This window comes from Globicephala melas, chromosome 11 (assembly GCF_963455315.2).
Source record: "Globicephala melas chromosome 11, mGloMel1.2, whole genome shotgun sequence".
Lineage (NCBI taxonomy): Eukaryota > Metazoa > Chordata > Mammalia > Artiodactyla > Delphinidae > Globicephala > Globicephala melas.
In genome coordinates, this window is record NC_083324.2 from 93,303,094 (window position 1) to 93,325,094 (window position 22,001).

The window sequence follows — 22,001 nt, forward strand, 5'->3', positions numbered from 1 at the left end:
ATATGTGCATGGGTTTATCTCTGGGCTTTCTATCCTGTTCCATTGATCTATATTTTTGTTTTTGTGCCAGTACCATACTGTCTTGATTACTGTAGCTTTGTAGTATAGTCTGAAGTCAGGGAGCCTGATTGCTCCAGCTCTGTTTTTCGTTCTCAAGATTGCTTTAGCTATTTGGGGTCTTTTGTGTTTCCATATAGATAGTGAAATTTTTTTGTTCTAGTTCTGTGAAAAATGCCAGTGGTAATTTGACAGGGATTGCATTGAATCTGTAGATTGCTTTGGGTAGTAGAGTCATTTTCACAATGTTGATTCTTCCAATCCAAGAACATAGTATATCTCTCCATCTGTTTGTATCAACTTTAATTTCTTTCATCAGTGTCTTATAATTTTCTGCATACAGGTCTTTTGTCTCCTTAGGTAGGTTTATTCCTAGATATTTTATTCTTTTTGTTGCAATGGTAAATGGGAGTGTTTTCTTGATTTCACTTTCAGATTTTTCATCATTAGTGTATAGGAACGCCAGAGATTTCTGTGCATTAATTTTGTATCCTGCTACTTTACCAAATTCATTGATTAGCTCTAGTAGTTTTCTGGTAGCATCTTTAGGATTCTCTATGTATAGTATCATGTCATCTGCAAACAGTAACAGCTTTACTTTTTTTTCCGATTTGGATTCCTTTTATTTCCTTTTCTTCTCTGATTGCTGTGGCTAAAACTTCCAAAACTATGTTGAATAAGAGTGGTGAGAGTGGGCAACCTTGTCTTGTTCCTGATCTTAGTGGAAATGGTTTCAGTTTTTCACCATTGAGGACGATGTTGGCTGTGGGTTTGTCATATATGGCCTTTATTATGTTGAGGAAAGTTCCCTCTATGCCTACTTTCTGCAGGGTTTTTATCATAAATGGGTGTTGAATTTTGTCGAAAGCGTTCTCTGCATCTATTGAGATGATCATATGGTTTTTCTCCTTCAATTTGTTAATATGGTGTATCACGTTGATTGATTTGCGTATATTGAAGAATCCTTGCATTCCTGGAATAAACCCCACTTGAGCATGGTGTATGATCCGTTTAATGTGCTGTTGGATTCTGTTTGCTAGTATTTTGTTGAGGATTTTTGCATCTATGTTCATCAGTGATATTGGTCTGTAGTTTTCTTTCTTTGTGACATCCTTGTCTGGTTTTGGTATCAGGGTGATGGTGGCCTCATAGCATGAGTTTGGGAGTGTTCCTCCCTCTGCTATATTTTGGAAGAGTTTGAGAAGGATAGGTGTTAGCTCTTCCCTAAATGTTTGATAGAATTCGGCTGTGAAGCCATCTGGTCCTGGGCTTTTGTTTGTTGGAAGATTTTTAATCACAGTTTCAATTTCAGTGCTTGTGATTGGTCTGTTCATATTTTCTATTTCTTCCTGATTCAGTTTTGGCAGGTTGTGCATTTCTAAGAATTTGTCCATTTCTTCCAGGTTGTCCATTTTATTGGCATAGAGTTGCTTGTAGTAATCTCTCATGAGATTTCTGCAGTGTCAGTTGTTACTTCTCCTTTTTCATTTCTAATTCTATTGATTTCAGGCTTCTCCCTTTTTTCTTGATGAGTCTGGCTAATGGTTTATCAATTTTGTTTATCTTCTCAAAGAACCAGCTTTTAGTTTTATTGATCTTTGCTATCATTTCCTTCATTTCTTTTTCATTTATTTCTGATCTGATTTTTATGATTTCTTTCCTTCTGCTAACTTTGGGGTTTTTCTGTTCTTCTTTCTCTAATTGCTTTAGGTGCAAGGTTAGGTTGTTTCTTCGAGTTGTTTCCTGTTTCTTAAGGTGGGCTTGTATTGGTATCAACTTCCCTCTTAGAACTGCTTTTGCTGCATCCCATAGGTTTTGGGTCGTTGTGTCCCCATTGTCATTTGTTTCTAGGTATTCTTTTATTTCCTCTTTGATTTCTTCAATGATCACTTCGTTATTAAGTAGTGTATTGTTTAGCCTCCATGTGTTTGTAGTTTTTACAGATCTTTTCCTGTAATTGATATCTAGTCTCGTGGCGTTGTGGTCGGAAAAGATACTTGATACCATTTCAGTTTTCTTAAATTTACCAAGGCTTGATTTGTGACCCAAGATATGATCTATCCTGGAGAATGTTCCATGAGCACTTGAGAAAAATGTGTATTCTGTTGTTTTTGGATGGAGTGTCCTATAAATATCAATTAAGTCCATCTTGTTTAATGTATCATTTAAAGCTTGTGTTTCCTTATTTATTTTCATTTTGGATGATCTGTCCATTGGTGAAAATGGGGTGTTCAAGTCCCCTACTTTGAATGTGTTACTTTCGATTTCCCCTTTTATGGCTGTTAGTATTTGCCTTATGTATTGAGGTGCTCCTATGTTGGGTGCATAAATATTTACAATTGTTATATCTTCTTCTTGGATCGATCTCTTGATCATTATGTAGTGTCCTTCTTTGTCTCTTCTAATAGTCTTTATTTTAAAGTCTATTTTGTCTGATATGAGAATTGCTACTCCAGCTTTCTTTTGGTTTCCATTTGCATGGAATCCCTTTTTCCATCCCCTTACTTTCAGTCTGTATGTGTCTCTAGGTCTGAAGTGGGTCTCTTGTAGACAGCATATATATGGGTCTTGTTTTTGTATCCATTCAGCCAATCTGTGTCTTTTGGTGGGAGCATTTAGTCCATTTACATTTAAGGTAATTATCGATATGTATGTTCCCATTTTCTTAATTGTTTGGGGTTCGTTATTGTAGGTCTTTTCCTTCTTTTGTGTTTCTTGCCTAGAGAAGTTCCTTTAGCAGTTGTTGTAGAGCTGGTTTGGTGGTGCTGAACTCTCTCAGCTTTTGCTTGTCTCTAAAGGTTTTAATTTCTCCATCAAATCTGAATGAGATCCTTGCTGGGTAGAGTAATCTTGGTTGCAGGTTTTTCTCCTTCAACACTTTCAATATGTCCTGCCACTCCCTTCTGGCTTGCAGAGTTTCTGCTGAAAGATCAGCTGTTAACCTTATGGGGATTCCCTTGTGTGTTATTTGTTGTTTTTCCCTTGCTGCTTTTAATATGTTTTCTTTGTATTTAATTTTTGATAGTTTGATTAATATGTGTCTTGGCATTTTTCTCCTTGGATTTATCCTGTATGGGACTCTCTGTGCTTCCTGGACTTGATTAACTATTTCCTTTCCCATATTAGGGAAGTTTTCAACTATAATCTCTTCAAATATTTTCTCAGTCCCTTTCTTTTTCTCTTCCTCTTCTGGAACCCCTATAATTCGAATGTTGGTGTGTTTAATGTTGTCCCAGAGGTCTCTGAGACTGCCCTCAGTTCTTTTCATTCTTTTTTCTTTATTCTGCTCTGCAGTAGTTATTTCCACTATTTTATCTTCCAGGTCACTTATCCGTTCTTCTGCCTCAGTTATTCTGCTATTGATCCCATCTAGAGTATTTTTCATTTCATTTATTGTGTTGTTCATCATTGTTTGTTTCATCTTTAGTTCTTTTAGGTCCTTGTTAAATGTTTCTTGCATTTTGTCCATTCTATTTCCAAGATTTTGGATCATCTTTACTATCATTATTCTGAATTCATTTTCAGGTAGACTGAATATTTCCTCTTCATTTGTTAGGTCTGGTGGGTTTTTATCTTGCTCCTTCATCTGTTGTGTGTTTTTCTGTCTTCTCATTTTGCTTATCTTACTGTGTTTGGGGTCTCCTTTTTGCAGGCTGCAGGTTCATAGTTCCCGTTGTTTTTGATGTCTGTCCCCAGTGGCTAAGGTTGGTTCAGTGGGTTGTGTAGGCTTCCTGGTGGAGGGGACTAGTGCCTGTGTTCTGGTGGATGAGGCTGGATCTTGTCTTTCTGGAGGGCAGGTCCACGTCTGGTGGTGTGTTTTGGGGTGTCTGTGGACTTATTATGATTTTAGGCACCTTCTCTGCTAATGGGTGTGAATATTTTCCTGTCTTTCTAGTTGTTTGGCATAGGATGTTCAGCACTGTGTCTTGCTGGTCGTTGAGTGAAGCTGGGTGCTGGTGTTGAGATGGAGATCTCTGGAAGATTTTCGCCGTTTGATATTATGTGGAGCTGGGAGGTCTCTTGTGGACCAGTGTCCTGAAGTTGGCTCTCCCCCCTCAGAGGCACAGCACTGACTCCTGGCTGCAGCACCAACAGCCTTTCATCCACACGGCTCAGAATAAAAGGGAGAAAAAGTAGAAAGAAAGAATTAGTAGAAGTAGAAAGAAAGAAAGAAAGAAAGGAGGGAGGGAGGGAGGAAGGAAGGAGGGAGGGAAGGAAGGAAAAAAAGAAAGAAGATAAAGTAAAGTAAAATATAATAAAGTTATAAAAATGAAAAAATAATTATTAAGAGAAAAAAAACGGATGGATAGAGCCCTCGGACAAATGGTGGAAGCAAAGCTATACAGACAAAATCTCACACAGAAGCATACACATACACACTCACAAAAAGAGGAAAAGGGGAAAAAATAAAAAAAAATAATAAATCTTGCTCTCAAAGTAATCTCTAAAATAATAAATCTTGCTCTCAAAGTCCACCTCCTCAATTTGGGATGACTCGTTGTCTATTCATGTATTCCACAGATGCAGGTACATCAAGTTGATTGTGGAGCTTTAATCCGCTGCTTCTGAGGCTGCTGGCAGAGATTTCCCTTTCTCGTCTTTGTTCTCACAGCTCCCGGGTTTCAGCTTTGGATTTGGCCCCGCCTCTGCCGGAAGGCGTCTGTTCTTTGCTCAGACAGGATGGGGTTAAAGGAGCCGCTGATTGGGGGCTCTGGCTCACTCAGGCCGGGGGAGGGAGGGGCACTGCGTGCGGGGCGGGCCTGCGGCGGCAGAGGCCGCCGTGAGGTCGCAGAGGCCGGCGTGACGTTGCACCAGCCTGAGGCGCGCCGTGCGTTCTCCCGGGGGAGTTGCCCCTGGATCCCGGGACCCTGGCAGTGGCGGGCTGCACAGGCTCCCCGGAAGGGGGGTGTGGAGAGTGACCTGTGCTCGCACACAGGCCTCCTGGTGGCGGCAGCAGCAGCCTTAGCGTCTCATTCCCGTCTCTGGGGTCCGCGCTTTTAGCCGCGGCTCGCGCCCGTCTCTGGAGCTCCTTTAAGCAGCGCTCTCAATCCCCTCTCCTCGCGCACCAGGAAACAAAGAGGGAAGAAAAAGTCTCTTGCCTCTTCAGCAGCTCCAGACTTTTCCCCGGACTCCCTCCCGGCCAGCCGTGGCGCACTAACCCCCTGCAGGCTGTGTTCACGCCGCCAGTCCTCTCCTTGCCTCCGACCGAAGCCTGGGCCTCAGCTCGCAGCCCCGCCGCCCCGGCGGGTGAGCAGACAAGCCTCTCGGGCAGGTGAGTGCCGGTCGGCCCTGATCCTCTGTGCAGGAATTTCCCCGCTTCGTCCGCCGCACCCCTGTTGCTACGCTCTCCTCCGCGGCTTCGAAGCTTTCCCCCTCCGCCACCCGCAGTCTCCGCCCGCGAAGGGGCTTCCTAGTGTGTGTAAACCTTTCCTCCTTCACAGCTCCCTCCCGCTGGTGCAGGTACCGTCCCTATTCTTTTGTCTCTGTTTATTCTTTTTTCTTTTGCCCTACCCAGGTACGTGGGGGATTTCTTACCGTTTGGGAGGTCTGAGGTCTTCTGCCAGCGTTCAGTAGGTGTTCTGTAGGAGTTGTTCCACGTGTAGATGTATTTTTGGTGTATCTGTGGGGACGAAGGTGATCTCCGCGTCTTACTCTTCCGCCATCTTCCCGGAAGCCGTCTAATTATCCTCTTTGTATCTATCTGTGTTCTCTGGAAATGAGCATGTATTATCTGTATAATCATAAAATAATGTGAAAGAAAATAATCTCTCAAAGTAAAAGAAAAAAAAAGTTAAGAGCCATGTGTCCTAGAACCGAAAGTAAGTTTGTGGAATTTGAACAAACTTGCTCAAAGCTAGAGGAAAGATTAGATCTGGGATTGCTCCCATCCGCTTAGAATGTTCGTCCGCCTTTCCCATCTCAGCCAAAGTCTCCTTGCATGCCAGCTGGGCAGGAGCCTGGCTCCATCTACCAGTTGAACAATTAGTGGTAGAAGTGAGATTAGAGGACAGATGTGCTCTCAAATTTAAGCAGAATAGATCAGATCATGTTATTTGGAAGAATCTCTAGGAAGCCACACTCAATTTCTGATGACTAATATAACTTTTCCTGAGAGGTGCTATTCTTGGAGCTTTAAAATGGTCATGCATTGTGCATCTCGCTTTATTGTAAATTTTTTTTTATAAGTGAAACTGTATTTATTCAGAGACAACATTGTCATCTGCATCTCTCCCTAGGGCTGACTGAAGTTCTCAGGTGTCCACACACTGAGGAGAATGAAGTAGCAATTGGAAGGAAAATTGTTCCTATTAAACAGTTGCTTTTGGACTCTACCTCTTAGGAGTGGAAGACCCTGCATGACCCTTCTCTGTGTGTACATGCCTTGCTCCATGGGAAGTGGGATTCTCTATATCCAAACCCACTACCAGGAATTCCAAGTTCACATTAAGACATTTTTCTGTTTTTATAAATACCTAATTGAGGGCCTCAAATCTAGAGCTGTATATCTATCTCTCCTCCAAAGATTTACCAGCACAGATGGCATGTAAGCCAAAGATAGATGTATCTTAGTCCCAAAGAAGGAAATGTGATTTCTTGAGCTACTTCCATTTCTGTAGCAAGCATTACTAGAACCAATTCTGCATCCCTCACAAGCTCCTACAGATCCTTCAGATGGAGGAGGGATGTGAGCAAAAATCATGCACAGATTCTTTAAAATGTACCAGTTTTCTTCTATTTCTGTGTAAAATCTTAATATACAACAAGTATAATTATTTATGATCAAATTCTGACACTCTACCCTAGGCAATTCTCAGCTTACATTCGGAAGTCCAGACGTGCATCCGACCAGAACAGGAGATCAGTTATCAATCAGCAGCTGGAAGGAAGGGGCCCTGCTGTTGGGACAAAATTCCAGGGTTCAGAGAAGGGCTGTGACCATTTCCACAAAACCAATCATTGAGCAAAAACAGAAACAAGAGTAACTTAACATTTATGTAGCTATTTTATAATTCATAATATTTCACAGATGTCTTCCTTCAGCTCCACCAGTTCTTGTGAAGAATGCCAAACTGGGAGTCTTCATTCCCAATTCACACTTAATGGAAATTTACTCTGAGAAGTTAAGTGACTTGCCCAAAGTCACACAGTAAATGTTGGAACTTCAACTTCTTTCTGTTACCTAAGAATCATCATTCTCTTGCTTATTTCTGGTATCTCTCCATCTGCATGGTACTGAAATTTCACATTAGGACTTCTTCCCTTTAGCTGGAACCTATGCTACTTAAATTTTTCTACAGATGCCTAGATGATTGCAGAGGGACATGATAACAAATAACAGAGGAATGAGATGCTGTGGGGGCTTTAGCTCAAATAGCCTATCACAAATATAAGATTTCTTTACACGTTTGTGTTTTGTCTTTACAATTCTTAGGTTCTTTGCAATCTGGATTTATAAAACCATGCTTGTTTTAATATACAAATTCATATTTACATTCCAGAAGATTACCATATTTTTTCCCCAAGACTGCATACTCTGGCAGACCAAATGTACTTGTAGGATTAAAGGTACCCTGACATGAGAAGCTCAGGCATTGTTTCTTGTTAAAATACAGCTATCACTTTGTGGGGACATACATTTAGATAAAAGGAAGTAATGGTACATCAGTTTCAGTAGTTATTTCCAAGACAGACGTGGATAGGTTAAATCAGGTAGGTGGTACAGACGCAGTTCTCTCTGGAGGACCGGAGAGAAGATGGGAGGTGGGGATTGGAGAATGCTAGGAAACAGACTGGGTAACCAGACTCATGAGTTTATCTAAAACCAACCCTGAGTATATATCCTGGTAAGCATGACTCAGGACAAAGGCATTTAGACACGTTGGTCAATGTAAAAGTAAATTTACCAACAAGTTAAAGAAAAATGAAAAAAAAAATCATATCCTCAAGCATTGAAAAGAAATGATAGTTTCAAGATACATAGAAACAGTGACTACATTATCTGTAGTAACAGTTATAAGGGACAGGCGTATATTATTTCATAATTTGTACCATAAATCTTCCCTTGACTGAGACTGGTTATGATAACATCTTTGAAATAATCCTGACAGCCAAAACAAAAATCAGACCGTTTAGACTTCTACCGTATAAAGGCTATTTTAAAAAAATTACAGTCCCAGTATCACTTAGAAGCCTATAGGAAACGTTATTGCAGTTAATTTTGGGGTTTATTTTTCATGTTAGTACTATAGGATTAGAAAAATACAACATTATTTTATACTTACACATGGATTTTCATATTTGGGTTTTAAAAGTACTAAAAATATTATCCTTTGAAAAGTGAATGTATTTTTTTTCTGACAACAATGATCTGGGGCAAAAATAGTGCCACCATTTTTGTAACAAAACACTGTCCCTTTTGCTCCGCACAGGTCACCTCTCCTCTCTAATAACTCCAGTTGTTCTGGGAGTCCCCAGAGCAATGGTAAGCCCTCAAATGCAAGCGTATCTGATGACCCACCCTAAGACTTGTCTGATTCGTGAAGAGTGAGGCAGGACACAGACCTTCCTGGATACCAGCTGGCATCCTTCAGTTCCCTCATTTCTTGCTATCTTGCTGCCAGTGACAAAGAGGACACCTGTGCCATAGATGCCAATTCAAGATCCTGCTGGGTTGTTGATACCTGCCCAAGGTGTCCACCCCGAGCCCTACAGCTGCCTTTTCTCAAGACTGTTGATGCCTGACAGCAGAGGCCACCGATGGCCACCATCTGGTCCTTGCGTGTCTTGTTTCTCTGCCATCGCTGGTTCCAATACTGCTGGTAAGTTTCTTCTTCAAGTTTTAGGGAAATTTTGCTGCAATAGTTCTGTTGGGTTTTATTGCTCTTTCCACTTCAGTCCGTTTGTTCTAAGGAAACAGAGTTGGGAGAAAATCTCCCACGTAGAATTCTTTCCCCATTATCCATGAGTCAAAGTTGTCTGCCGGGAATTTAAGGGTGGGATATTCCCTCCTGGGTTTTTCACCAGAATCTGAACCCCAGTACCCCGCTATTGCAATGAGGAAGGAAAACTAAATAGCTGGAGAAGGTATTGGTACTTACTCAGGAACAAGGAACATCCTATAATTCCCCATACTAATACTCATCACACTTTATAGTAATTACTTAATGTATGTTTTACTGTTGGACTCTAAGTACTGTTACATGAATGAAATAATAGTAATAAGAGCAATAACAACAACAATAGTAACAACAGAGATAACTAGCATTTATATAGCATGTGCTGTACTGGGCACTGTTAGGCCTACTTTACTGTATTAACTCATTTAGTCTTTGTAATAACTCAATGTTGCCCTTTTGCAAATGAGGCAACTGAGGCAGAGAGAGATTCAATTAGTAAATGCAAGAGCCAGATTCTCAGTTTTATCAAATGAAAATCAGTTGTTCAGCTGAAACCTTAACCTTCCCAGGCTGAAGTGATATTATTTCTTAGTTTCTTATGATTCCAAAGAACAACCTGGTAAAAATGTCCACACATGGAGATCAATTAATTTAAAAATTGCTTTAATTCAAACCCTGGTTGTTTGTAACTTTTCTTTCATTATTGATTGACTGAATTAAATATGTGTATATTTAATTGACATATATGTGTATATATGTAAATTTTTAAAATCGTTTATGGGTAGATGCAATCCAAGTCCATTGGAAGTGACCTCATCCTGCTAACATCTCCCTATTATGGTCACAGTGACAATTATTGCAGATTGTCTTATGCAGCATATGCTTATAGCTAATGTTCTATATTTATGCTACAGAATCACTTCCACATTTTCCAAAATCAACTCAACCTTCATTTGTTAAGAGCCCACTGGGCTCAGGAACTGCTGTCAGGCACCTCCTTGTGCCAGATGCATTTGCAATGCCAGGATCTGTGCAGGTTGGCTGGCTGCAGTTTAAGCAGAATCCTCCCAAAGTCTGCAGGCTGTGTTGCCATTGTCAGGATGCAAAAGTCAAACTCGTTCTCACATTACTTCTTGGACCATTTGCCTTGAGTATTTAAAAGGTTAAAATGTCCTTACATCTCAGTTGGAAAACCTCTTTTTCTTTGATTTCCTCAGATGTGAAATAGTTTACTACTAGTCCCCAGCTCCTGTCTCCCTGCTGGGGTTCTGAACTTGATCAGATAATAGTTGTAAAGCACTTTGTGCTCAGAAGAAAGGTCACACTTAGAAGGATAAGTATTATCCACCTGACTGCAGTAGGGGCAAATGTCGTCACCGGCCAAGCTTTCTTCGGCCTTCACATGCCATGTACCAAAGGCATATGTAATAAAGAGAAACTCACTTTTCAAGCTCAAATACAAAAGAATAAAGCAACTCTTGTGCCTGAGGGAGCCTTGGGAGCCATGTGAAATAAAGCAGAAAGCGGTGGTTAGCCTTACAAATTGTTTGAAAAAAATCATCAGACCACAATATTCATAAGGCCATAAATTGCATTGGCCTTACCCAGGCTTACAAAGTATGCCCATAATTCTCCATGTTCTACCTTTGCAAATATTTTTCCTTTCTCTGCTCTCTTGAACTGGAGATTAAAAGAATCAATAAGATAACTGTTCAACTGCTCTTTGGATTTTAATGAACCACAGTCACAAGACCATCATATCACTAAATCATTAACCACTTTGAGAGTTCAACACATTTTTATCATGAACTATATTTTTATTACCATTCATTGCATAGGTTCCTGAGATAGAGATGAATAAAACAGTGAATGACTTCATTTATGAAATAAATAATCAACTGAATGGTTTAACGACTTCAGTTATCTTCACAGCCAAGCAATATTAACTGCAGCGTGAGAAATGGTTTTTCAATTGGCCATTAGTACAACTTTAAACCTATGTGCAATGCTTTCTATGGTGCTTGGCACATAGATTGTGTTCAATAAATGCTAACTTCTTCGGTTTCTACTAAAACATTCGGATCTTTGCCATGAGCTCCCTGAGCAGATCTTATATTCTTTTTTTTTTTTATCATTCTACCTCCAAAGTCCAGCACAATTTCTGGCAACAAGTAGATGGTCCGTGATATTTGCAGACTGAGTGAGCCTATCACACAGCGGTAAACGGACATTCGAATGATTTCTTAGCACAGCTTACACTGAGGGTCTAATAAGGTAAAGCACAGGAAAGCACATTCTATGAATTTCTTTTAGTTCTGGGCCGTCTGTTATTATTTTTTCGTCATGGTTTATGTCTGTGGTTGCTGATGGATATTTCATCTCTTTTTAATGTTGATATAAATCTGAATTTTCTTTAAAGTGAGCACCAACAGAGGCATATTGTAACAGATTTATTGAGATACAATTCATACTCCATACCATTTACACATTTATTGTGCACAATTCAATGTCTTTTAGTATCTTTAAGGCATTCTGTAACCGTCACCACGGTCAATTGTAAAACACTGCCGTCACTCCGTAAGAGAAATCGCATTCCTCTAAACCGTCACCTCAAGCCCCCTGCCCGTTGCCGCCAGCTCTACACATCCATGAATCTACTTTCTGTACCTATAGATTTGCCTATTCTGGACATTTCATATAAATGGAATCAGTCCGTGCCTGACTTCTTCTACTTAGCATAATATTCTCAGGGTTCATCCCTGTGGCAGCATGTGTCAGTACTTCATTTCTTTTTATCGATGAATAATATTTCCATTGTACGAATATGCCACATTTTGTTTATCCATTCATCCATCGATGGACATTTGGATTGTTTCCACTTTTTGGCTATCGTAGTAAATAATGCTGCTGTGAACATTAGTGTGTGAGTTTTGTGTGGACATATGTTTACTTTCTCACCTAGGAGTGGAAGGGCGTATTTATAAATCCACAAAACAAAACAAATGAAACAAATCCCATATCCCTTTATGTACTAGAAGAAATGGTGGGAGAATTTTAGGCGGAGTGGAAAGTGCATTGACTAGGAGTCTGTCAGGAGACCGCGGCATCCTCCCAGTTCAGGCACTAACAAGGCACATACCCTGGAGGAAAGGACTTCACCTCTGCTTTCTTGTACATAAGTGGTTGGGCCCTTATTTCAAAGGTCAGCTTGCAATGCAGGTATTCAAAAAAATCTAATGTAATAGTGGCCTGGAATTAGTTTTAGTTAAAATTTAAGCCAAAATCCAAAAGTACTAGGTCAACATAACAAATAAAAATACTCCCTTGTTGCCTTTAGGAATAATTAAAAGTTATGTCAGACAGAAAGAAAAAAATTATATTCTTGTCATCTTTATAAAGCAGTGATAAATGACTATTAAAAAGAACTAAGTGAATATCTATGCATAAAACACAGCCTTGCTAGTTAAACAGACTCTTCTACTTTCTAAGAAATGCAGATAAAAATTGGATTTGCAAGGCTACTTTTTTTAATCTAAGGAAACTTTCTTTAACTACAAAGAAACAGAACATTTTATGAATACAACTGAATATGTAGTAACTATCTCTAAGAAGGGACTATTCAAGAAGAGTCTTGTGTTTTCATGAGGAAATGTCAAAAATTTTTAAAACATATTTATGGAGGGGAAAGAATCTTCATGAAAGTTTTCAAGGGGCTGTGCCTAGATAAGTGTTTCCCAAAGTGGATTCCATGGAACACTAGTCCTACAAGATGTTTCACAAAACAAGGACTTGATGATCAAAAGACTTTGGGAAGGGCTTCCCTGGTGGTGCAGTGGTTGAGAGTCTGCCTGCCAATGCAAGGGGCACGGGTTCGTGCCCCGGTCCGGGAAGATCCCACATGCCGCGGAGTGGCTGGGCCCGTGAGCCATGGCCGCTGAGCCTGCGCGTCCGGAGCCTGTGCTCCGCAACGGGAGAGGCCACAACAGTGAGAGGCCTGCGTACTGCAAAAAAAAAAAAAAAACTTTGGGAAGGGCTATGTACTCTACCCTTCCCTCTCCCTGGGAGGTTGACAAGCATATTGACATATTAAGACATGCCCTGCAACAAAGAAACTCTTGGTATGTTAAAAAAAAAATATCCACGTGTAATATCTCCTTTGTTCACATCACCTAGTGGCTATATCGCAGGTCACAGCAAAACGTGGCAAACATATGCACTACTCATGCCTTTCTTATTTTTTCCTCTTAATTGAAAGCTGTCTTCACCCAGGGGTTTCCCTCACGCTTTCTGTTCTTCAATTGCACTTAAATATTTTTCAATTTCTTATTAAAATGGAGATAAGTAGAAATGTAATAGAACCTATACTTAATAGAAGAGGATGTGGAAAAGTGGTTAGACAGATTCCTGTTAAAAAATTATGCTTAGTTAGTGGCATAAATTGATGTCCTCATGCCTAAAAATGTACACATTTTGTACAATATGCCTTTTCCTTCTCTTGTGCTCAGAAATAGTCCATCTTTTTAGGGAGCCTGGGGGTTGCTTTTCTTGTCCCATATATGTCCCAGGCATTGCCTAAGTGATAGCTTGCCTATCACTCTAATAAGAAGACAATGAGTTGTTCTCACTATCACATTTATCAAAGCCTTAATGCTTCCCTATCTTTTACAGACACACACACAGACACACACACACACACACCCTCTTGGTAAAAAGAAGTGGCAGATGGGGGACTTGAGAGAAGAATGTTGAAGAGGATTCCACCCCATTGCCCATGTGCTGTGCTTACCCCGGATTGGCTCACTCTTGATTTTCATGCTTTATATGAGTCTCACCTTCTTTGCTTCCAACCCTTCCCTCTCCTATCGCCCAGCAGCCTCCCTGGGTCATTGCTTCAAGGTGTCTGGTCACTTGAGAAAGTCAGAGTTAAGGTAAAAGATGGGAAATGGGGCTAGGAAAGTTGATCCAAATCCAGAGAGTTTTAAGCATCATTTTTGGGACTACTTTTTTTTCCCCCATTTTTGTTTTTAACACCAAAATACATGGCATTAGTTTTATGAGAAACTAGGCATTTGGAAAGAATGATTTTGATAGGTTTTTGGCCTATCCAGAATAAATTTCAATCTTTTCCAAACTTTGTTTATTCAAAACACTTTTTTTTTTTTTTTTTTTTTGCGGTACGCAGGGCTCTCACTGTTGTGGCCTCTCCCGTTGCAGAGCACAGGTTCCGGACGCGCAGGCTCAGCGGCCATGGCTCATGGGCCCAGCCGCTCTGCGGCATGTGGGATCTTCCCGGACCGGGGCACGAACCCGTGTCCCCTGCATCGGCAGGTGGACTCTCAACCACTGTGCCACCAGGGAAGCCCTAAAACACGTATTTTTTAAAAACTGAAAAAAAGTGAAAAATATTCATATTAATCAACAGTAGAATGGATAGATAATGGTATATTTTTATAATTGACTGCTATTGCAATGAAAATGAATGAACTTCTACTATGCGAAAAACATGCATGAATCTCTAACATGTGATGTTGAGTCAAAGAATCCAGACACAAAATAACACATACTGATGATTCTACTTATATAAAATTCAAAAAACATTTTTGTAATGCATACTTAGATGGTTAGGCTATGATGAAAAGGCAGGAAAGTGATTATCATAAAACCCATGTTGATGTTTTCCTTTGCAGAGGAGAAAGTGGGTAAGGATTGAAAAGTGGTATGAAGGTGCTTTCCAGGGTGTAAAAATCTCTATTTTGAATTAGGAGGTAGTAATATGGGTGTTTGTTGTGATAATTCCTTGAAGGTATAAGATAAGAAAGAAAACAAAACATACATTCATTACTAATATTTGGAGTAGAGGGAACTCAATTAAATATTCAGTCAATCTAGGCATATCCCTCTGGCTCAATCCTATGAGTTTTTGGCAATGATCTCACTGGTGGTTCAAACAAAGTTACAAGGGTTGAGAGGTCTACCAGTGCTCTGGGCTTGGAAGTTCATCTAGGCCAAAGGTACAAAGACCGTGTCCAAAGTTTCCAGAACAGGATGCTATTCAGACTAGACTGGAGTGCAAAGCATTCTTTGGCTGTATGTACTTTTCTTATGAATGCTGTGTTTCCCAACAAAAAATTCTAACTCTTTATGTAAGCAAGTACAGGTGCCGTCATACACAGTGACAAGTTCCCTGTTACCTTTTCCCAGGTAGAGCTATTCTAAAATCACCATGATTTACTGTGTGGAATCACCCTGAATTGTGTTCCTTTTGACATTCATCCCCACAGGTTTATCCAATAATTCTGAGAAAATAAATTTAAAGGTTTTCTTTACTGCAGATCCTTGGGGGAATGATAGAAGGCATGTTTGTGAGTCTCTATTTTGCTATATAAATCATTTATTTTATTTTTTAGATTTCACATGTAAGTGATATCATAGAGTATTTGTCTTTCTAAGACATTTTTAGACAAGACTGCTCAAATGGCTACAATACAAGGCAGTATGATACAGTTAGAAAAAGTACAAAAGAAGAGATGCTCTTTCACAGTAAAGGACATATAGTAAAATCTCCTGATTTTATAAATGAAAAAATTGAAGTCCCAGACCAGTTAAGGAGCTTGATTAACAAAAAGCTAGTCCATGACAGAGCTGAACCTCTACTGAAATTTATTTCTAGTGCCTAACAGAATGGTTAACAAAGAAATGGTCCTCAGTATCTGTTGATTAGAGGTTCTTTTCATTGCAGTTACGCTAATTTATAAAATTATAGATTTTAAACAGTAGAATAGCTTTAAAAAACATGTTGTCTAAAAATGTCAGTTTAAAAATAAGGAGATTGAAACCCAGCTAAGTGACTTAGGTAAAGTCATATACTAGCCAAGAGCTGGTCTAGAATTCAGATTTCTTAACTTCTCCATTATTAGTACTTTGCCCGTAATACACATAGAGAGGACATCATGCAGAGTGTTACCACAAATCAGAACCAGACCTTTGAAGCAAACTGCTATTCTTCAGTTTTCATTCAAGTGATAAACATATTAAGCACCTGTTAGTTGTAATATCTTATGCTTGATGCCAAGGAGGATATGGTTCTTGGCCTAAAGAAGTCTTCAGTCTTTTATCTACCAAATATTTATTGAATATATATAGTGTATAAAGCACTGCGAGGGACAAAATGATAAAACAAACACAGCCTTTGACCTTGAGGGCTTAAAGCATCTAGTAGCCTTGATAAGACATATACACAAAGAATTATAATTCAGTGAGGATAGAGAAAACCAAAGGGGGTGGGGCAAAGTATTGTAGGTATTTAGAATATGGAGAAGTTACATCACCAGGGATACCATGAAGTACTTTTTTTTTTTAAATTAAAGTATAGTTGCTGTACAATATTATATAAGTTATGGGCATACACAATTTTTAAAGGTTGTACTCTGTTTATAGTTATTATAAAATATTGGCTATATTCCCCATGCTGTACAATGTATCCTTGTAGCTTGTTTTATACCTAATAGTTTGTACCCAGTGAAGTACCCTAGAAAGAGCAGTTGAGGTTGCCTTTGAAAGATGGGTGGGTTTTCAAAATAAGATGAAAGAGAACAAAAGAGACTTCTAGGTAATGCAGCAGAGTGGGGAAAGGCCTGGAAGCAGGAAAACTTCAGTCATGGGTCAAAGGAATGGTGCAGCTTATGTGGAACATGGGTTACACTTTAGGAAGCAATAGGAGATAAGATGGAGAGGCAGGTTGGAAAGGAATAATGCACAACCTTGAATACTTGTACAAAGAGTTTGGAGTTTATTCTGCAGACCAGGGTTCTCACATGTTAGGGTGCATCAGAATCCCCTGCAGAGCTTGTTAAAAAACAGATTCCTGGGCTCCAAGTCCATGAGCGTTGGATTCAGTAGGTCTAAAGTGGGACCTGAGAAATTGCGTTTCTAACAAGTTCTCAGGTAGTGTTGAGCTGCTTGTCCGGGGACTGCACCCTGGGAAGCAGTGCTGAGGGCATGGGGAGCCGTTGGAGGTCTCTCCTCAGGGCAGGAACATGCTCAGTTGGAAGTCTGGTAGCAGGATGCTAGAAGGATGCGGGAAGGAGATCCTGGATGAGGGGGACCAGGTCTAGTCCCGGCGTGAGCAAATAAGGCTAAACTAAGGTGAAGGGAACAAACACAAAAAGGACAAAATCGGCATGAGATACTTCATGGGAGTGAAATTAACCCAAGATAACTAAGAAAAATGATGTACAGTGTGGGATACTGTTTCCAGCGCTCGCTCGCGCTCCCTCCCTCCCTCCCTCCCTCTCTCTGTCTCTGTCTCTATTTCTCTCATATTTGTTGGTGAAGTCATTGTCTAAGTCCTCTAAGTCCTCTAGCTGAACTACCTTATAAAAGGCAACTGCATGTCTTTGGGCTTCAATTTTCTTAACTTTAAAATGAGGGAGTTGGATTAAACCCATGCTTTCCATCCATTTTATTTTTTAAAAGAAACAGAATGTGGGACTGTTTGCTTGAATTGGGCTGGGCCCTTGATACATCTCTTTAAAACTTAAGGGGCTTCTAGGAGCAGAGTTTGGAAACCACTGTCTTTTTCAGTCCTAGCATAAAAATGATTTCTGAATTATATTTATGAGCTGATAGAATTATTACCTAAAAAAAAAGAGTTATAGGCCAGAGATTCTGAGTGCTCAAGACAAAAGCTTCAGAAAAGGCTGTCCCAGTGTATTAATTATGAAATAAACAGATTTCAGCATTTCCTCGAATTGCTTTGGTGTTATTTATACCTATGGAGAGAAAGAATGAAAGGGAGAATAGTTTAGATCAGAGCCACAATGATGGTAAATTTCCAAAAGGTTAAGTAACTGATCATCAGCTCATCTATACTTAATCAGAAAATTAGTCTAAATTAGGTGTTATATTTTTAAAATGGGGATTTAGGTTATATTTTAGATTTACTCTGCAAGCAGCGTTCTGCATTTATATCACCTTGACTTAGGAAATGAGAGCCTCTTATAGTTACTTATATGTTTGATTAGCAGTTGAGCATATATCTGTTTTTACCAGTATCTGGATCTTTGCTTTTATTTCTACCATTATAGCTTGATATAATCTAGCTCTTTGTCTTCAAAAAGAAATACTCAAAAATTAGTATAATATCTGTTACTCTATTTATGATTAATAGAAAGCACTGCTCTCCTGGGCACATCGACAACAGTAATCATATTAAATGCCCAGGAAAGCAATTACCAAACACAATTTAATTGCCTCTAACACCAAAGCTGAATTTGGGGGCCAATAGTCTCTTTTAGAACTGTAGCTCTTTTTATGATTTAAAAAAAGTACTTTAGCAATAACAGGTTTCAACAGAAGCAGTGGATGCATGGGAGGAAATTGAAAACAGGGACACGCATAACATTTGATCGTAGGTGGTTTTTTCCCTTTTCCCCTTCATGATGTCAGTTCTGTACGAAATTAATCATAGCACATTACCTTTTCTTCGAGGGTTTTCATATCTTTTAAAACCCACCTGCTTGCTAATGTCAGTTCCCTTTTTTAAAAAAGAACAATTGTTAAGAGTTTGTGATGCTTACTTGAAAATGTTCAAATCTGCTAGGTTCATATGGGGACAACTGAAACTTGGTCCTAGACTTTAGCCAAAGAGATCATCTCAGACAGACTTGGTACATCTTGCATCATGAGAGAATTCTCAGAAATACAGAATTACTATTCTTTTCAAAAGAGCCCAGTGATGACAGCAAATATTAGACACAAAAGGGGTTGGCGAGAGCAATTCTTAAACTATTTATGTTGTAGAGAAGAAGCTGAATATTGAGTACATTTAGGGGTTACTTACAGTCACACAACTAGTTAATGACAGAATTAGGACACTAACCTTCTGACCAGTGTTCTCTGTCATCATATGCCCGAGTACCTGAAAGATTGGGTGCATTGCTATATCCTTTTAATGTACACTCTTGCTAATGAAACACAGATCACCAACACAAAAGGGGGAAGGAATTTGTTGTGTATGTCATAGTGTTTTCTCCCATCTCTCCTTTCATTGTCTTTTTAAAGAAAATCTTTTCATCAGATGTCCATATTTATCCATGAGATGCGACGAAGAACTTTTACTGAGTAACAGGAGGATTGATGTGTTAACAGATTATTTGGGAGTAGACCCTATATCAGATAATGTGAACCATCCACCCCTTTTTCCATGGTCCACACTTTACCTCTCTTAGCAGGAATCATCAAAGTGTTGAATATTGTATCTTTCTTAAGCTAGAAGTTTGAATACCCACCTGATATAGCCTAGAATTAGATTACTTTAAAATTGATATAATTAATATACAATGTAATACAGACCTGTGTTCATTTTGATGAGTTTTTAATATTATTTTCAACATTTTATTAGGAAAATTCAAACACAGAGGAAAATTGAGATACATGTATAGTGAACACCCATGTCCTGCCACTCAGACTCAGGGTTGGCTTATTCTTGAATCTACAGGTTTTGTCTTTTCACCAAATGTGGAAAAATTTCAGCCATTATTTCTTCAACTAATTTTTAGGGGGACTCATTCTCTCTTTCCTCTAGTGGTTGGGCTCCAAAATTTCTGTTAAACCTCTTGATATGACCCTAATAGCCCCTTATTCACTATTTTTAACTATATTTTTCTCTCTCTTCTACAGATTGGAAAATTTCTGTTTCTTTGTCTTAGAGGTTAATAACTCTTTCTTCCCCAATTCCCAATCTGCTATTAAGCTCATTCATTGAATTTTTAATTTCAGATATTTAAATTTTCAGTTATAGAATTTCCATTCTGTTCTTTTTTCTAGTTTCAACTTCTCTTCTGTATTTCCTGTCTTTTCTTTTATTATGAGTTCTCTTACATACGTTAGCAATAGCTGTAATAGCAGCTTTAAATTCTTTGCCTGCTAATTCCAATATATGGATCATCTTGGGACCAGTCTCCATGGATTACCTTTCTCTGGAGTGTGGATAATAGTTTCCTCTTTCTTTATTGAATAATTCTGGATTATATTCTGGACAAATGATATGTTGTTATAGACACTTTGAATTCTGTAATATTTCAGCCAAAATACTGATTTTCAGTGTTAGGCAGATAACTTGACCGGACTCAAACAGCAAACTGATTGGTAACTGAAATTTCAGTTCAGTTCCTTTAGACTCAGCTGAACAGCTAGAAGTTTGCTGCATCCGTGTTTTGGAACCAATGAAAGGTTTGGGCAAAGTGTATACACAGTATTTGAGACTCACTCTCTCTGTCCGTTTCTTCTGTGTTTTCCCTTCACTCCCCAGCTATAGTGGTCAACCCAACGCCTGCCATCTTGTTCTTCAAGCTAATAGCACAGCACATTTATATTTGAGTTTTAGCTGCTCTGAATGGTGCAGACCATGGCTTGCCCTTCATGAAATTTACTCAGTTTTGTTTTCTTTGTCCAAGTGTCACCCATCTTCCAGTGTCTGACTTAGCTGCTCTCTAATGCCTTCAGGTAGTTGCATTTTACATTTTGTCCAGAGTTTATAGTTCTTGTCCGTGCATGGAATGTTCTGGTAGGAGCAACTTGGCTATTACCAAAGGTGGAACCCTCTCAGTCCCTTAGTTTTCACATTGTTTACACTTCCGTTGTGTTCATCCAAAACAAGATAGAGAGCATTTCCATCTCCACAGAACTTTTCTTTCTGTTCCATTCAAGTCCACCTTTCCTCTCAACCACTAAGTGATTTCTATAGCCGTTGGTTAGTTATGTCTGAATTTGAATTTCATGTACATGGAGTCACACCATAACACTGTTATTTCTGCCCAGCTTCTATCATTCAGTATGACACTTGAGATTCATCCAGGTTGTTGTGTGTATCAGTAGTTCTTTCCTTTTTATTATTGATCACTCCTCTATTATATGAATATGCCACAATCTGTGTATCCATTTTCCTGTTAAGGAACACTTGGGCTGTTTTCAGTTTTTGGCTGTTATGAATAAAACTGCTATGATTATTCTAGTACAAGTCAGTCTTTTTCTGGGCATAGTTATCATTTCTCTTATGTAAATATGTAGGACAGGAATTGCTGTTTTTCAAAGTAGTTTACCATTTTACACTCCCACCAGCAGTGGATGAGCATTCCAGATGCTCCACATCCTTGCCAACTTCTCATATTGTCAGAGTTTAATTTTAACTATTCTAATGAGTGTAAAGTGATGCTCTATTGATTTTAAACTACATTTTACTAATGGATAATGATGATTACAACTTTTTCATGTGCTTATTGGCTACTTGTGTATCTTCTTGTGGAAGGTGTCTGTTCAAAACTTTTGCCGATGTTAATTGCATTTTTAAAATCAGAGATTTGTAGTCATTCTTTATATATTCTGGGTATGTGTCCTTGGTCAGATAGGTATTATAAACATTTTTCTTTCAGTCTGTGATATGTCTAGTCATTTTCATAATGGAGTTTTTTAATAATAAGATATTTTTAATTTTAATAAAGTCCAATTTATCAGTTTTTTGTGGTAGTGCTTTTTAAATTCTGTTCAAAAAACCTTGCCTATCCAATTCCAATCATACCACTGAATATTGGTAGGCTTCTGAAATAGTTTTTCCTTTTTTGAAGCTTTGAAACTTTGTATGTTGTTTTTTTAACCAGTGGAAATGGTTTTTTGAGGTAAAATAAAATATTTTTTGCAGATTTTTAGAGTTCTGGGTAAGATAGCTGAAAAATTAAATGATGTTTATGCAGTGACTTGCACGAAAAGATACTTAATAGATGTTTGCAAAAGTAAATCAGCTTTTACACTTCCAGTACCAGCCTCATCCAGTGGATTTAAAATTTCTGACTTATTGCTGCAAAGTTATGTGGTGATCAATCCAAGAGCACTGATTTGTGCAGCTGTTGTGCGAAGGCATGCAGGGCTCAGCACCGAATCTTACAGACACAGCAATTCTGCCAAAACATATGGAGAGGCACCTCACTTCAGCTCTTGCTTAAAAGATAGCAACACTTTTGCATCAATGACCACAGTGTCAAATTAAAATAA